This window comes from Puma concolor, chromosome E4, assembly GCF_028749965.1.
Source record: "Puma concolor isolate L17-30 chromosome E4, mPumCon1.1.hap2, whole genome shotgun sequence".
NCBI lineage: Eukaryota > Metazoa > Chordata > Mammalia > Carnivora > Felidae > Puma > Puma concolor.
In genome coordinates this window covers 38847176-38862161 of record NC_141683.1, presented here as the reverse complement: position 1 = coordinate 38862161, position 14986 = coordinate 38847176, and the positions used below count along the sequence as shown (strand labels likewise).

The following is a 14986-nucleotide window of genomic DNA, read 5'->3' as shown; positions in this document are numbered from 1 at the left end:
TGAGAGGACAAACAGCCTTCTTTAATACCCTACTCACTCAATACTCTGTTGCCAGTACTGCCTGTCAGAAGCAACGGGGCTTCTCTTTCCTCTGGCCCTTGGCTTCTGTGGAAAGCAAAATAGAATGGAGATACTGATTTTCTTCAGCTCTAAGCTTTTAACCCAAGGAGGAGAAAACATGGAAGCCAAGTTATAATTTGTGCATGTGTGACATTCCTAACCTGGTCGCTGGGCCAGAGTTGGCGCTGGGAAGGGAAGGGCTGGTGGAATGGAAGGAGTGGAAGAATCAGGTTCCAGCTCCTGCACAGGACTCAGCTGTAACTTCTACTGCATAGAGGAGAGAGGCGAAAGGGTACACACAGGGTGAGCCATTATTGGTTCTGCTGAACTGTAGACAATGTTTCCCAGGCAGACTGGCTTTGGGAACAAGCTGGCCTTGGGAAGACAGTCAAACTCCTGCCCCTCCCTTCCCCCGACATACATGCTCCAACTAGAAAAAGGCCAATGTGTCTTTCCTATGTGTCTTTGCTCCCTCTAGACAGATGAACCTCATTTAAATGATAAGGTACTGGCCAGCTGACAAGGACTCGCATATCACTTGCCATCTCTGGGCCTGTTGCTTCATCTACAACCTGACAGTTGAATGGGATGATTTCTAAGGCTTCTTCTGATTGTAAGTCTGGTATAGTCTGGGTATAAATCTGACGGAACTGGAATGATACCAGATTTTAATTGTTTTATGGGAACTGGATCCTGAGGTCTTAACACACATTGGATGATATACACAGAGTCCCAGCACTGGTTCCAGAGGAGGGGGTCAGAGGAGAGAGAGAATAATTTAGAATGGCTCCATTCTGAAGAAAGTGTTGAACCTCCATGGCTCTGACTGCACTTTTTAGGCCTCAGTTTCCTCAACTACAAACTCAAACTCTAAGCCTAGAAGATCTTTAAGATGTAGTTCTGATTTTCTTGTTGCATGTCTCTCTCCTCAGGTAATTTTGAGCCTCAGTGGATAAATACAGTGTATTTATTGAACTATTTGCTTGGCGTTTGTGCAGTGCTATAGTGGAACATGATCCCTATCTCAAGGAGCTCACAATGTATTTTTAAAAATACTAAGCCACACACACAGGAAAGTATAGTATAACATGCAGTATTATCCATGGCCAAATGAGTAATACAGACACCACAGGATGGCTCTCTCTGGGCAAGCTGCAGGCTGGAGGAGCCACAGTTACAGCTTGCTTCCCCGTGGCCTTCTGCTACTTCGGCTCTCACAAGGGGCTTTGTGGGGGTCAGACTGCTGGGTTCAGTTCTGGTTTCGCCATTTGCAAACTTTGGGGAAGTTATTCAACCTTTGTAAACTGTGAGGTTAGTTTTCTGACCTTTAAGAGGGGGCTGATAAAAGTACCCCCTTGCTATGTTGTTGTAAAGATTACGTGAAATTTCAATAACAGGGTATAGAGAGAATGTACCTCAACATAAGAAAGGCCATATATGACAAGCACATAGCTAATATACTCAACAGTAAAAAGCAGAAAGCTTTTCCATTAAGATTAGGAACAAGACAAGGATGCTCACTCTCAGTACTGTAATTTAACACAGTGTTAGAAGTCCTAGCCAGAGCAATTAGGCAAGAAAAGAAATAAGACACCTGAATCAGTACAAAAGAAGTAAAACTGTCTCTATTTGCAGATGACATGATATTATATATAGACCCCCCCCAAGACTCCACTAAACAACTGTAAGAACTAATAAACAAATTCAATAAAGATCAATATACAAAAATCAGTTATGTTTCTATGCACTAATAATGATCAGAGGGAAATTAAGAAAACCACTCCATTTACAATTACATCAAAAGAATAAAATACCTAAGAATAAATTTAACCAAGGAGGTGAATAATCCATATGCTGTAAACTATAAGTGATGAAAGATATCAAAGAAATAAATAAATGGACAGATAGTTCATATTCATGGATTAGAAGAATTAATGTTAAAATGTCTGTACTACCCAAGGCAATCTACAGATTCAATGCAATCCCTATCAAAATTCCAATGGAATTTTTCACAGAAATAGAACAATCCTAGAATTTATATGGAACCACAGAAGACCCCAAAGAGCCAAAGAAATGTTGTGAAAGAAGAACAAAGCAGGAAGCATCACACTTCCTGATTTAAAACTGTATTACAAAGCTATAGTAATCAAAAACACTATGGTACTGGCATAAAAACAGACACATAGATCAATGGGAATAGAATAGAGAGTCCAGAGATAAACCCATGCATATATGGTCAATTACAGTTCAACAAAGGAGCCAAGGATATATAATGGGGAGGACAGTCTCTTCAATAAAGAGTGCTAGGAAAACTAGGCAGCCACATGCAAAAGAATGAAACTAGACTCCTATTTTACACCATATACAAACATCAACTCAAATAGATGAGAGACTTAAACATGAGACCTGAAACCATAAGATTCCTAGAAGAAAGCATAGAGGGTAAATTCTTTGACATCGGTCTGATAATGATGTTTTTAATTTGACACCAAAAGCAAAGACAACAAAAGCAAAAATAAACAAGTGAGACTACATCAAACTAAGAAGCTTCTGAAGAGCAAAGGAAACCATTAACAAAAGGAAAAGGCAACCTACTGAACAGGAGAAAAATATTTGTATATCATATATCTGATAAGGGGTAATATACAAAATATATAAAGAACTCACACACAACTCAATAGCAAAAACAAAACAAAACACCCCAAACAATTCAATTAAAAAATGGGCGGAGGAACTGAATAGACATTTCCCCAAAGATATACAGATAGCCAATAAATACATGAAAAAGTACTCAGCATCACTAACTATCAGAGAAATACAAATCAAAACCACAATTAAGATAGCACCTCATGCCGGTTACTGTTAGAAAGACTATCATCAAAAAGATAAGACATAACAAGTACTGAAGAGGATGTAGGGAAAAGGGAACCCTTGTACACTGTTGGTGGGAATATAAATTGTTGTAGTCAGTATGGAAAACAATATGGAGGCTCCTCAAAAAATTTAAAAATAGAACTCCCATTTGATGCAACAATCCCACTGCTGATTATTTTTCCAAAAGAAAGGAAAACAGGATCTTGAAGCATTATCTGCACTCCGATGCTCATTGTAGCATTATTCACAATAGTCAAGGTATGGAAACAAGTGTCCATCAATAGATGAATGAATAAAGAAGATATACTCAGCCATAAGGAAAAAGGACGTCTTACAGCATGGATGGACCTTGAGGGCTTGAGGGCATTTTGCTAAGGGAAGGCAGATAAAGACAAATACTGCATGTGGAATCTAAAAACGAAAAAAAGAAAAAAAAGAAGTCAAACTTGTAGAAAGAGTAGAAAGCAGTTGCCAGAGGTCTGGGTCAGAAAAGTTCCCCTAGTATGATAATCTCTACCTGATGCAGTGATGTCCAAGCCTGTCACAGAGAGACAGATGGCAGTGATGGAGAAGGAGCCCATACCTGTGGCCATCCATGGTTTGGTTCTTAGATTGGCACAAATCCAGAGGCAAGCAGGCAGGGGGTGGGTCAACTGAAAGAGGCAGAGCCCCCACTGGGCTCTAATCCCTGCTGTGCTGCAGAGTTCTTGAGTTTACTGCAAACCACTCAAACCTGTTGGATACCAAGTCCTTTATTTCTTAGGAGTATTTAATATAAGAAAAGAAACTTGAATTCATAAGAAGAAATCCCAAGAAGTGAACAGGGTTTACTTTTTAAGAAAAGGGGGAGGTATAGGGGCGCCTGGGTGGCTCAGTCGGTTGAGTGCCTGACTTCGGCTCAGGTCATGATCTCACGGTTGTGAGTTCGAACTCTGCATCGGGCTCTGTGCTGACAGCTCAGAGCCTGAAGCCTGTTCCGGATTCTGTTTCTCCCTCTCTCTCTGCCCCTCCTCCACTCACGCTTTGTCTCTGAAAAATGAATAAACTTAAAAAAATTTTTTTTTAAGAAAAGGGGGAGGTATAGAGGAAGTCAAGATACTAATGGGGATTCACCTAGAGTCCAGACTTGGGGGCCTTGAATGGATCTAAGGGAGGTTGGAGGGTTTTAGGCAACCAGATTTACAATAAAGGAGCCACAAGTATCTCTAGGGGAGTCTTTGGACATACCTGTTCAGCAGCAACTAACCCAAAGTCTTGTCCCAAGGGCTTTCAGGGCTAGTTAGTGCAAGTTGCTAGAACCCTGTGCTCATGGGATCACAGGTTTGACCTCTGTATATATGTAACTGTCCCCACATTAGACTGAGCCCTAGCCCTAGCTGGCAGTCACACATGTACATCACCAGAGACACACAGGGGACTGGCTGGGAGAGGACAGGTGGATTCCGCCTCCCCGCCCCCCCCCCCACCCCTTTGTTATCTTGCTCAAAGAACACTCTGGCTCAAACTACACACCTTGATACCTCAGGTTTAGAGCTGGGTCATTGTCATTTTATGGTATTTAGAAGACCATGTGAGCAGGGAGAGAAGATTCACTTCTGAGGATTCACTTCTGAGGGTCTTCAAGCTGAGGCACTAGCCTAGTGGGTTGACCAATTGGAATGACTGGCAATTCTCCTTCAGGGAGTAAGTACTCAGAATTCTCTCTCTTTGGGGAAACCGCACAACTCTTCTTTCTTGAGGGCTGCCTGGGCATCTCAGCCAGACCTGCAGGGCTGGTCATCCAGACTCACAGTGAGAGCTGTAGCTGAGTGTCAGGCACACAGAACTGGAGGGCTGGGCCTGTGACGGCAGGTCCCAAAATAAGGTGCCAAGCCCTACTTCTCACTTTCCCCTTGCGCCCTGTGAGATGCTGGCACTGCCTTTGGAGCCATTACTCAGCAGCCTGAATGTACAGAAATAGGCCGAGTGCACTGACCCAGGAGGCCACGGTTCTTTCTTCTGGCAGGGTCCTGTCCTGGCGTGGTGGGCCCAGGCAGAGCTGCATGGCCTGGCCTCTGACTCTCACCTCCTGCCAGGCAGTAATCCTACCACAGGACGGGGCTTTACTTAACTGTTTCTAGGCCTTTGAACATGTGTCTCCTTGCTCCTGGACGGTACAGCGTGTTAACCGGTGAACACACTTCCTTACCTTCCCCACCTTTTCAACACACACTCTTGCCACCTTCTTGTCCTAAATGAACACCTGCCCTGCTTTGCCCTCTGGCCCTCTCCAGAGAGGGCAGTTTCTCTCCCTCCCCTGGTTTTCAAGGTCAGGAGAACAACCTGGCATTCTCCAAGTTCCCGTTGTTTCCCCAGACCATGCTCCCCCATCCCTCTTGGGCACAGCATCCCATCTTACTGGCCACCTTGTCCATCCAACCATATCCTGATTTCCTGCACTCTTATCCTCCTCAGTGGCTTAATGCCTGCCTCACAGCTTTCTTGGCCACTGCATCCCTGTGAAGTGAGGGGGACCCTTCAGATACCCTGGGTTCACCATCATTTTTTTTTTTTTAATTTTTTTTTTCAACGTTTATTTATTTTTGGGACAGAGAGAGACAGAGCATGAACAGGCGAGGGGCAGAGAGAGAGGGAGACACAGAATCGGAAACAGGCTCCAGGCTCTGAGCCATCAGCCCAGAGCCCGACGCGGGGCTCGAACTCACGGACCGTGAGATCGTGACCTGGCTGAAGTCGGACGCTTAACCGACTGCGCCACCCAGGCGCCCCAAGGGTTCACCATCATTTTGAAAAACTACACGACTAAATTCTGCCCAACCTATGAGTCACTGTGATGAACGTGATTTGGAGATGGGTACCAGAATGGCCCCTGTCATCTCAAATTCTCACAGCCCTACTTGGACCACAACCTAAGCGACTTTTTTTCTGTCGAGGTATTTCTTCCTCCACCCTCCCCAGAATCTCCCACTTCCTCCATATCCAGCCTGGACCTACTGGCTGACCCAGAGTGCTCATGGATCCCTTTCTTTATTCTTCCCTGGGTGCTTCCTTGCTGCTGCCTTCCCATCCTCGCTAATCCCCAGCTCAGCTTTCTTTGCCTCTGCTACCAGATTGCTGAGCTCTTTTGGAAACTGACCAGCTTCCTGTGTACCTGAGCCCTTGACAAACCATCCCATTAGGAGCATGTGTGTCTGATTCTCTTTCCCCACTGCGTGTTCTTCAAGGTAGGAATTTTGCCACCCCGGAAGTTATAAAAAGTTTAAACTTAGCACACATCTTGCACTTGTCTAGGCACTTGACACATACTGACTCATTCAACCCCTACCCAATAACAATGAGGACAATACTGTGAATACTTCTCTCACCTGGTGAGCAAATGGGGGCTCAGAAAGATGAAGTAAATTGCAGAAAGTCACAGAATTAGCAAGTAGCAGTCAAGATTAGGCAATCTGGGCGAGACATTATATCATGTCTCATCATAAGATGATCATTAACTCTGCACAAAGTCAGTTGACTTTCATCAGAGCTCCTGCTGCAGTTCAGCAATCTTTTAAGTCAACTTTTGTTCACTCCTAATTGGACATATGTGCATTTCAACTCTATTATTTTTGGTCAATGTAGATCAGAGACCAAAGGCATCGCCACAGAAGTCCCAGTGAATATCTAGAATCTCAGGGAATTCTATCTTCTCCTGCCTCATTTCTGATTGAATCAGTTCCCATATAGCTTCCCTCTAGACAACATTTACCATAGCCCTGGGTCATTCTAAGGGCTTAGAATCCCTGGCTGCATCCCTGGGCTGCAGTGTCCTGGTCTCCATTCTCTAGGGAGGGAAGACACTGTAATTCTCATAATGGTTATTTCCAGCCATTTCCATGTGAACTGGCTTTGGAGGCTGGGATTTAAATCCCTCCTTTACTACTCGTTATCTTCTATGGACAAATTATTTAAATTTAGAGGTTTAGTTTCTTTCTCTGTAAAATGGAAATAATAATAATCCACTTAAAGGGTTGTATTTATTAAAGAGCCTAGCGTAGAGCCTGGCACAGATTAGGCACTCAAAGCATTTGTTCCTTTTCCTTCTCTTTTCCACACCCTCCTTTTGCCTAGCTATACGTTTACTCCATTTTTCCCATCAGCCGATCTTTTCCTGATCATGACCTGCCCCCCAGCATCTATCCTTTCTCACTTTTCTCAGTCAGACTCCTTGGAGAGTAAACTACAATGACCATCTCCCCCTTTCTCCCTGATACTGCCACCTGGCTCCAGTAGTATCCTCTAAATTGCCAAATGCAGTTGACGTTATTTGTTCTTCATCTTGCCTGACTTTATTGAATTTTGTTTCCTGAAACGTTATCCTGACCATCTCTTCCTAAAATGACTCCTCCTCACTCACTTCTGTCACTTCTTTCTTTAATCACCCCCAAATGCTGGCTTTTCTTTATACTGATGGTTCTCCAAGTGTGATTCCCAGACCAGCAGCATCAGCACAGTCTGGGAACTTGTTAGAAATGCGTATTTTTCAGGTCCCACCTCAGATACCCTGAATCAAAAACTGGTGGGGTACTTGCTCGTTTGAGAGCTACCATGCTACACATTGTCTTTCTGGCTGATCTTTGTGAGCTCCCCTTCTAACTATTCTTTTCACACCAAAAATCCTTTCCACTCCAGACGGCTCTCCAGAGCTCCAATTGTATACATGCAACTACCGATGGGGCATCTCCAATGGCTGTCCATTAGGTGTCCCCAAGGAAAACAATCTTATAATCCTATCACCTCTGTATCTCCCTTCCCCAAATGATACCACTGTTACCCCATTGCCAGTGCCAGGATCCTGGGATTCATGATTCCTCTTTTACCCACGTATGAAAACACTAGTTTGCCATTTCAGGAGTATCTCTCAAATCGGCAAAATCCTTGTTACGCACCCCCATTACTTCACTTCAGGCCCACCCTCCTTACCGCTTAGATTACTAGTCTCCTTCTGACTGGGTGAACTGCCTGACGTCTGGTCCCTTTCCAATGGACCCTCCACATTGCTACCAGAATCATCTTTCTAAAAAAAAAAAAAAAAAAAAAAATGGTTGTGCTTATCCCCTGCTTAGTCATTCAGTGGCTGTCCAGGGCCTTTGACATAAAGTTCAAACTCATTATGGCGGCACTGTAGGGGTGTCTATGCCCTGAGCCCTGCTGGCCTCTGCAGCCTCATCTGCTGGTGTTTTATATGTTCCCTCTGCTCCAGCTCTAACAGGAAACCGAACTACTCAAGAATTCCTCAGGCCACTCTTCCTCACACCCTCAGACCACTATTTCCTTTGTGAGGAATGTCCCTCCTTCACTTACCATCTAGAAAATGTTTCTTCTCTAAGGCTCAGCTCGGTCAGCTTTGGTATGAAACTTTCCCTGAATGCACAGGCTGTCTGATGTGCTCCCACAGGCCCCACATCTGTCTTCATCAGAGCCCTCATCACAGCGTGTTCAATGTTCTCTTGTCTGCCCTAAGCACCGGGGAGCAGCTTGAAGATGGGCCTACATGTCATCTTTGTTTAGTGCAAGGCTTGACACACAGTAGGTATTCAGAAATAGCTGCTTAATAAGGAAGACTGCCATTTTTTTTTTAAAGGCATCTACATTTACTGCCTATTTCCTAACCACCCCCATCTTTTCATTCCCAGCCACATCTCATCCTTATTATGCTACTGAAAAAGCTCTTGAGAAGGACAAAGATGTGCTGGCCTTATTCAAGCTCTCATCTTCCTGACTTGTCTGCAGAGTGAATCACCTATTTCTCAAAACATTCTCTTCCTTGGGCTCCTGAACTGATGCTTTTTGAATTCTTGTTACTTTTTGGTCTTCACTTGTACTGGATCCTTCCTTCTTCGTGCTCCTTGCGACTGCTCTGCATCACAGCAAGTCTAGAGGTGGCTGCTGGTGGTGGTGGGATTCGTACAGTGATGTGCTGGTAACCTGGCTCCCTGGGGGCGGGGGGGGGGGGGTGGGGGAGCCCTGATTTGCAGCTTTTGTTTGCTCCATGGTGCAAAGACTCTCACCAGGACTGATTTCCAGCTACCTACATTTTAATGACCAGCTCACAAAATTCCTGAGTACTTAATAATTGGCTCCGATGAGCCTAACGCTGGGTATGTAGAAATGAATTAGATCAATTTGACATTTAGGAGGATACAATCTGTAATTCTGAGACAAATGTGATAAGCACTGCTGAGGGCATTAAAACAAGGCACCACGCATGAGGCTGAGTGGAAGGAAGGTTTATTTAGGAAAATCTGTGAATACCTCTTACAGGAAGGAGGGAGGGTTCAAACTGGATCTTAAAAATGGTATGCAGAGAAATGGCTAGTAGATCAGGAAGACTAGGGTACAAACAATGTGGGGTGCCAGAACGGATTCTGCCACTATCTAGTTTTGTGACCTCAGTCAAACTGGTTAACTTCCCCAGGCCAGTTTCTTCATTTGAAAGTAAGAATTTGATTTCCATGGCCCATTTCTGCCTTGATTTGATGACGAATCTTGGAAAGAGAAAGAAAATATGAGTGGGGAAGAAGGAAAAAAAAAAAAGAAATGTACTTAGTGTGAAACTTTTAGAAGGTCAAATGCTGCAGGACCTTCTCTTCTAACTCGTCCTGCTTGCTAGCTTCTGGCTCAGTCCCAATTATGGAAATCCCAACCCCATATCTGAGCAATTGTATGGTTTACTAAAGGATCAGTTCTTTTCTTTTAAACTGAATGAATATAGTGAATGCAAGTCAGGTTCATCCTTCTGCTTTGAGGGAACAGAGGATTCTCCTTTTTCCTTACAGAGTATTAAAAAGATCCCACAGACTTCCCTAGTAGCTTATTCTATTTGAATAATTGTTATTATCAAATCTATCTAGAATTTCTCTATCCCCACATCTTGCCTAATCTTCTCTATAGAACTATTTAATCTTCATTCCTTTTCAAAAGCCTTTAAAAACATGAATCATAAAACATCCAGAAATATGTGTATAACATAAATGCAAGACATAATTATAAAGCAAACACCCATGTGACCACCAAGCTGGGGAAGAGAGAACCTTGCCACATCCTAGGAAGTCCCCGTTACTTCCCAAGTATACAATCTTCCAGAGGGATCCACCGTCTTGATTTATTGTGATCATGATCCTTGTTTTGCCTTTTACCACCCATGTATGTACGCTTCCATACTAGTTCAGTATTGCATTTTTTGTTAACACTTGACATGAACAAAATCATATCACATGCATTTGCTTGTTTCTTCTGCTCACCGTTCTAACACTCATTCTTGCTGTGTGTAGCTAGTTTATTCTTTTTCATTTCATGGTTACATAGTGTTCTATCGTGAGTATCCAAGTTTACCCATTCTACCCTGGCTGGTTATCTGGGTTGTTTCCAGGCTTTGGCCAGTGTAAACAATGCTGCTCTGACCATCTTTGTTTTCGTGCCCTGGGCATGTGAGCTTCCCTAGAGTACAGGGGTGAAATTGCTGGGTCGGAGGGTATGTATATCCTCATCTCCATTCTTCAGTCTCTCCCCTACATTCGTGAGCAAGCCTTTCTCTACTTTTCTTTTCTGAAGAATTTTGTTCAGAATTCTTCGCTCCTTTTTTCCAACCTTCAATCGTGTTAATCTTAGGTTCCTATTAACACACATTATCGGTACTGATGCTAGCTTCTAAGCTTCTAGTGCTGCGCATCACCTCCTCTGGTAGTTAAGAATGGTTTCCTCTCCAAGAAGTAACATTTTTTCATTTATTACTCAAAGAGAAAATATATTTGGAACATTTTGAGAGTTCTTCTAAGTGTGTGCAAAATAGAAAGCGCGTATTTGATTAATAGAGGGCCAGGGACAAGTTTCCTTCTGTGAGGCATTATAGTATGGGAATTAAGACTGTGGGCTTTGAGTCAGACCAAATCCACAAAGTGCTGGCTATGTGTCCTTGGGCTGATTACTTAACCTCTTTGTACTTTAGTTTCTTTATCTGTCAAAATGTGGATAACAAATTATACCTACCTATAGGGCAATTGTGTGTATTACATGAAACAATCTATATAAATTTGGTCAAAAGAGGTTTATAAACTTGGTCTTTAAGGAGAAAGACAGCCTTTCAAAATGTAGTGAGGTAGTGAGGAGATATTCTATGAGTTTGTCTCCGGTGTTTATACTGAGCCTAAATACTTTTCTCACTCCTTGCTGGAGCAGCTGGCTAGGGTAGGCAAGTGGGATGCCGCCTGTGGCCACAGGACAGGGTGAAGTGAATTGGCCCATCTGGGAATCAAATACACAGCCCTGACTTTAAGCACTATTCAACAGAGTTCAGCGGGCAACATAACATGAAGAAGGAAAAAGTGAATGGGACTAGAAATACTGTCAAAGTAAACAGGAAGGCAAGAGGACACCAGAGGATAGCTCAAATTAACAAGCTGCTCTAAATGGCACCCTCTTGTGAAACTTGTTGTACAAGAGAGTTGGCTGCAACAGAAACCATTCCTAATCGTCAAAAAACCACATTCTAATTTTCCTTATCCTCTAGACTCTCCATATAGGATTCCAGACTTTGTTGCTTGTATCTCTTGCTTTTAGGACCTAGTTTTCCAAAGCCAGAAACTTAATTACAGGTTCAACACTTCAAGGCCAATACCTAATCGCCTCATTAGGGAGCTGAGAAATGTTTAGCATTGCCATCCTCTCCTTACCCCTACCCTGAAGTTATTAACGTTCGCTTAGACTTGTCTGTTAAGTCAACCCTTGTAAAGACAGTGATTTTTGGACTCTGAGTCTCTTACTTCCACATAAAGTTATCTAAATTCAATAAGGCTTTTGAGGAAGTGGCATTTCCAACTTGACATCAACTGGTGGGCCAAACAACGACCCATTACAGAGGCAACAATGCCTTACTGGATTTTAGTTTTAATTATTTCAGTTCCTGTATCATCACTATTTCACCGTTATGCTTAATAAGCCATATTATGCTTCTTATTAAATAATTCTTGGAATATTGTGAGTGCACTGTAGGTTATAGAAAAAAGGTAGAAAAGAAATTGAAAAGGGGAAGAGTGGTTTGGAATGATTATTGAATGATGTGTTATGACAATATTTGCTAACTACAGGTCAACATAGCAAGGCCAGATAATTTATTTATAGTTTGTTGTTTCAGTAACATATATTGTCTGGTAGTATATTGTTAGGGGAAGGGCTGATTTGTACAATTACGGTACTTTTACACTATGACTTTAAAAGTGAGTAGGCTGGGGCGCCCAGGGTGGCTGACTTTGGCTCAGGTCATGATCTCACGGTTCATGAGTTCAAGCCCCGCCACTGGGCTCTGCACTGACAGCTCAGAGCCTGCAGCCTGCTTTGGATTCTGTGTCTCCCTCTCTGCTCCTCTTCCTCTTGCACTCTCTCTCAAAAATAAACATTAAGAAAGATTAAAAGGCTGATAACAGGGAAAAAAAAGTAGCCCTTATCATCTTCATTTGAATTGATAATTTTGGCACCAACCCATGAAGGGGGCTGAGCATGGTGGGATCATCTGTTTGTAGAGGTGCAGATACCAGCTAATAAAAGAATGCCCCATTCTAGAACTACAAGTTCCCATTTGGAAACCAGAGTCTTGAACAGCGGCAGTGGCAGTGGCAGCATAATTTGGTGCTCAGATGCCAAGAGAAACCCCAATGTTGAGTCTGAAACCTTCACGACTGGTATTTTGGCACTGGTGTGACACTGGCAACAGGTATCACTAGCACCAAACAGAAGCCCACGGGAGAATCTCATTAAGTGAGAAAAAAGAATCTAGAGTCTACACATTACTCCTCAGTCAAATGTTTGAATCTTGCATCCAACTAAGACAGCCACACGGCCTGCTTTTAGCTTCATCTCTTATTTGCCTTCCCACTGGCCAGGGAACACAACAGCCTAACAAGTGATCAAGAGTCGGCATTAATGGCGAGCCAGCTGTGGCTTCCTCCCTAGGGGTGAACACGTGTTAAACAGTATAGTGAGCTGGGGGCAGCAGTCAGGAAATGGGAGGATGGGCTCTGTGTGAGCAAATGCGTGGCTTGCTTAGGAGTGCAGGATACAGATTTGCAAATTATACCTCTTTGAACACTGGCTGAGGCCACATATGAAATAACCTCTGTAATTTTCATGTGTACCTGGTGGGAAAGATTCATGAATATCAAACACCTGTGAAACTGGAGGGTTTTGTCCCCCCACCCAGAGGTCTATTTGCTCCTTTTGAAAGTGTCAGGACTAGAAGACCGAAGCAACACTAACAACAACAAAAAAGCTTCCCAAGTGATTCTTATTTAGTTCCCATACCTTTGAGGACCATGGCTCTAGTGGAACGGGAATGAACAGGAATGATTTAGAAACAAAAAGTTAAACCTTTATGCCCATTTATTCAATAAGGATAGAATCTTGCTCTCTCTACTTTGAGAATAATAGCTAACAGTAATTGTTCAATAAATGTTAGCTATTATGTGCCAGGCACTGTCCCAAGAGCTATACCTATAATAACCACACAATCCCATTTTACAAACGAGAAAAACCGCTTCACAGAGAGGTTAAGGAACTTGCCCAACATCACACAGCTAGGGCTTGGATTCAAAGCTAGGCAGTTTGGCTACAGAGAATATGTTTTTAACCATTATTCGTAATATTGTAAAGAATATAATAGAACCATGCATGAGAAAAGCATTTTACTTTGAAAAGTTAAGGTGCTCCAAGAAGCTGCTGAATGAACTTCCTGGAGGGAACAGTCTATGTGGCTTCCAGACAGCACTTGCTACATTTACAGCTGCTCACAAACAACTTCACTCAAAGGACTTGAAAATCTGATCTTTGCCTGTTTCTCTCAAATGCTGACTTTAGTCTACCGAAGTGCCACAGGTAAAGTGACTCCTTTGACAACCGAAAATAAAGAGAAGAACTCTGCAGACCAGGTGCCTCACACGGGGCTTGGCACCCAGGTGATGAATAAAATGTTGACTGAATTGAAAGCCTTCCAGTCAAAGGCACTTTGAAATGTGCTATTCATAGTCCACAAAATGGCTTGAATACAAATTATTTAGAATGTCAAAACAGGAAGGGGCATGTGGCAAGTTAAGGAAATTAAAGAGAAATGAAGTATAAATGGAATACTAAACCTTTGAAATTCAAAATAAAGAACCTGGTTATATATCCTTGAAATCCTCTTTCTTGGCTTAGCCAGGAAATGGGAGGGGTAAGCTCTGGGGATGGAATAAGCCTATTCTTTAATAATATAATACTTCTTATTTGTGTTCTATATACTTGCTGTAAGCATACTGATCTGAACAAGCTGCTTAATATGCTCAGGTGATTTTTTTTAAAAGGCTGACTTTACCCCACCACATTCCCTAACGACCCTTGCACTTTTTAACAAGCATTTAAACATAGCTCAGAAATAAAAAAGGCTTTTCTGCCACTTTAGACAACAAAATGGGTTCCTTAGAACAATGCTGAGCTTGTATTCCTAGCACTAGATCTAACGAAGCATTAGACTCACATCATGTCCAGCAAGATGTTGTGTTTGGCCTCCCCATAACTTTTATCCAGTATCTAAAGAGCTAATAATGCATAAAGCAGGGTTTTCCATAATTCCCAAGAATTTAATGAGTGATGGTTAGTTAGTTCACAATGTGGCATGATCCAAACCTAGGCAGCCAAAGAACCTCCTATGGACACCTGTTGAGAAGTAGGGAGAGCTGATGAACAAGAGCTCACTGGACCCATATTCAGCCCTTTAATTGCCATGTGGAGGACAATAACTCAGTTTCCCCAACATGACATTCTCCTCTAATCTCTCTTCTGATGCACAGCTGTAAAATGCTGCGCATGCTACCTAGTTGTGAACTCATTCTATGAGGCTACTCAGCCTTTGCTTTATGAGCAGTGTGAAGGGAAGTCCAGGAAAAATAGATCTGAGAGTAGCAGTTTATCTGCTAGGATAGGCTCTCAAAAAGTGCATGCTGAACTGATATATGACCGTACAAGATCATGACCATAGGCTGATTTC

The 14986-nt window shown here is 42.8% G+C and overlaps 1 protein-coding gene across 1 annotated transcript in view; it reads right to left on the bottom strand.

The window, feature by feature from the left end:
* Positions 1-9188: 9188 nt before the first annotated feature.
* Positions 9189-14986, bottom strand: part of DTL (denticleless E3 ubiquitin protein ligase adapter) — a 48772-nt gene continuing 42974 nt past the window's right edge. Inside the window, exon 16 of the mRNA XM_086694492.1 lies at positions 9189-9461. The gene's annotated coding sequence lies outside the window, so the exon portion shown is untranslated. The remainder of the gene's footprint in view (positions 9462-14986) is intronic.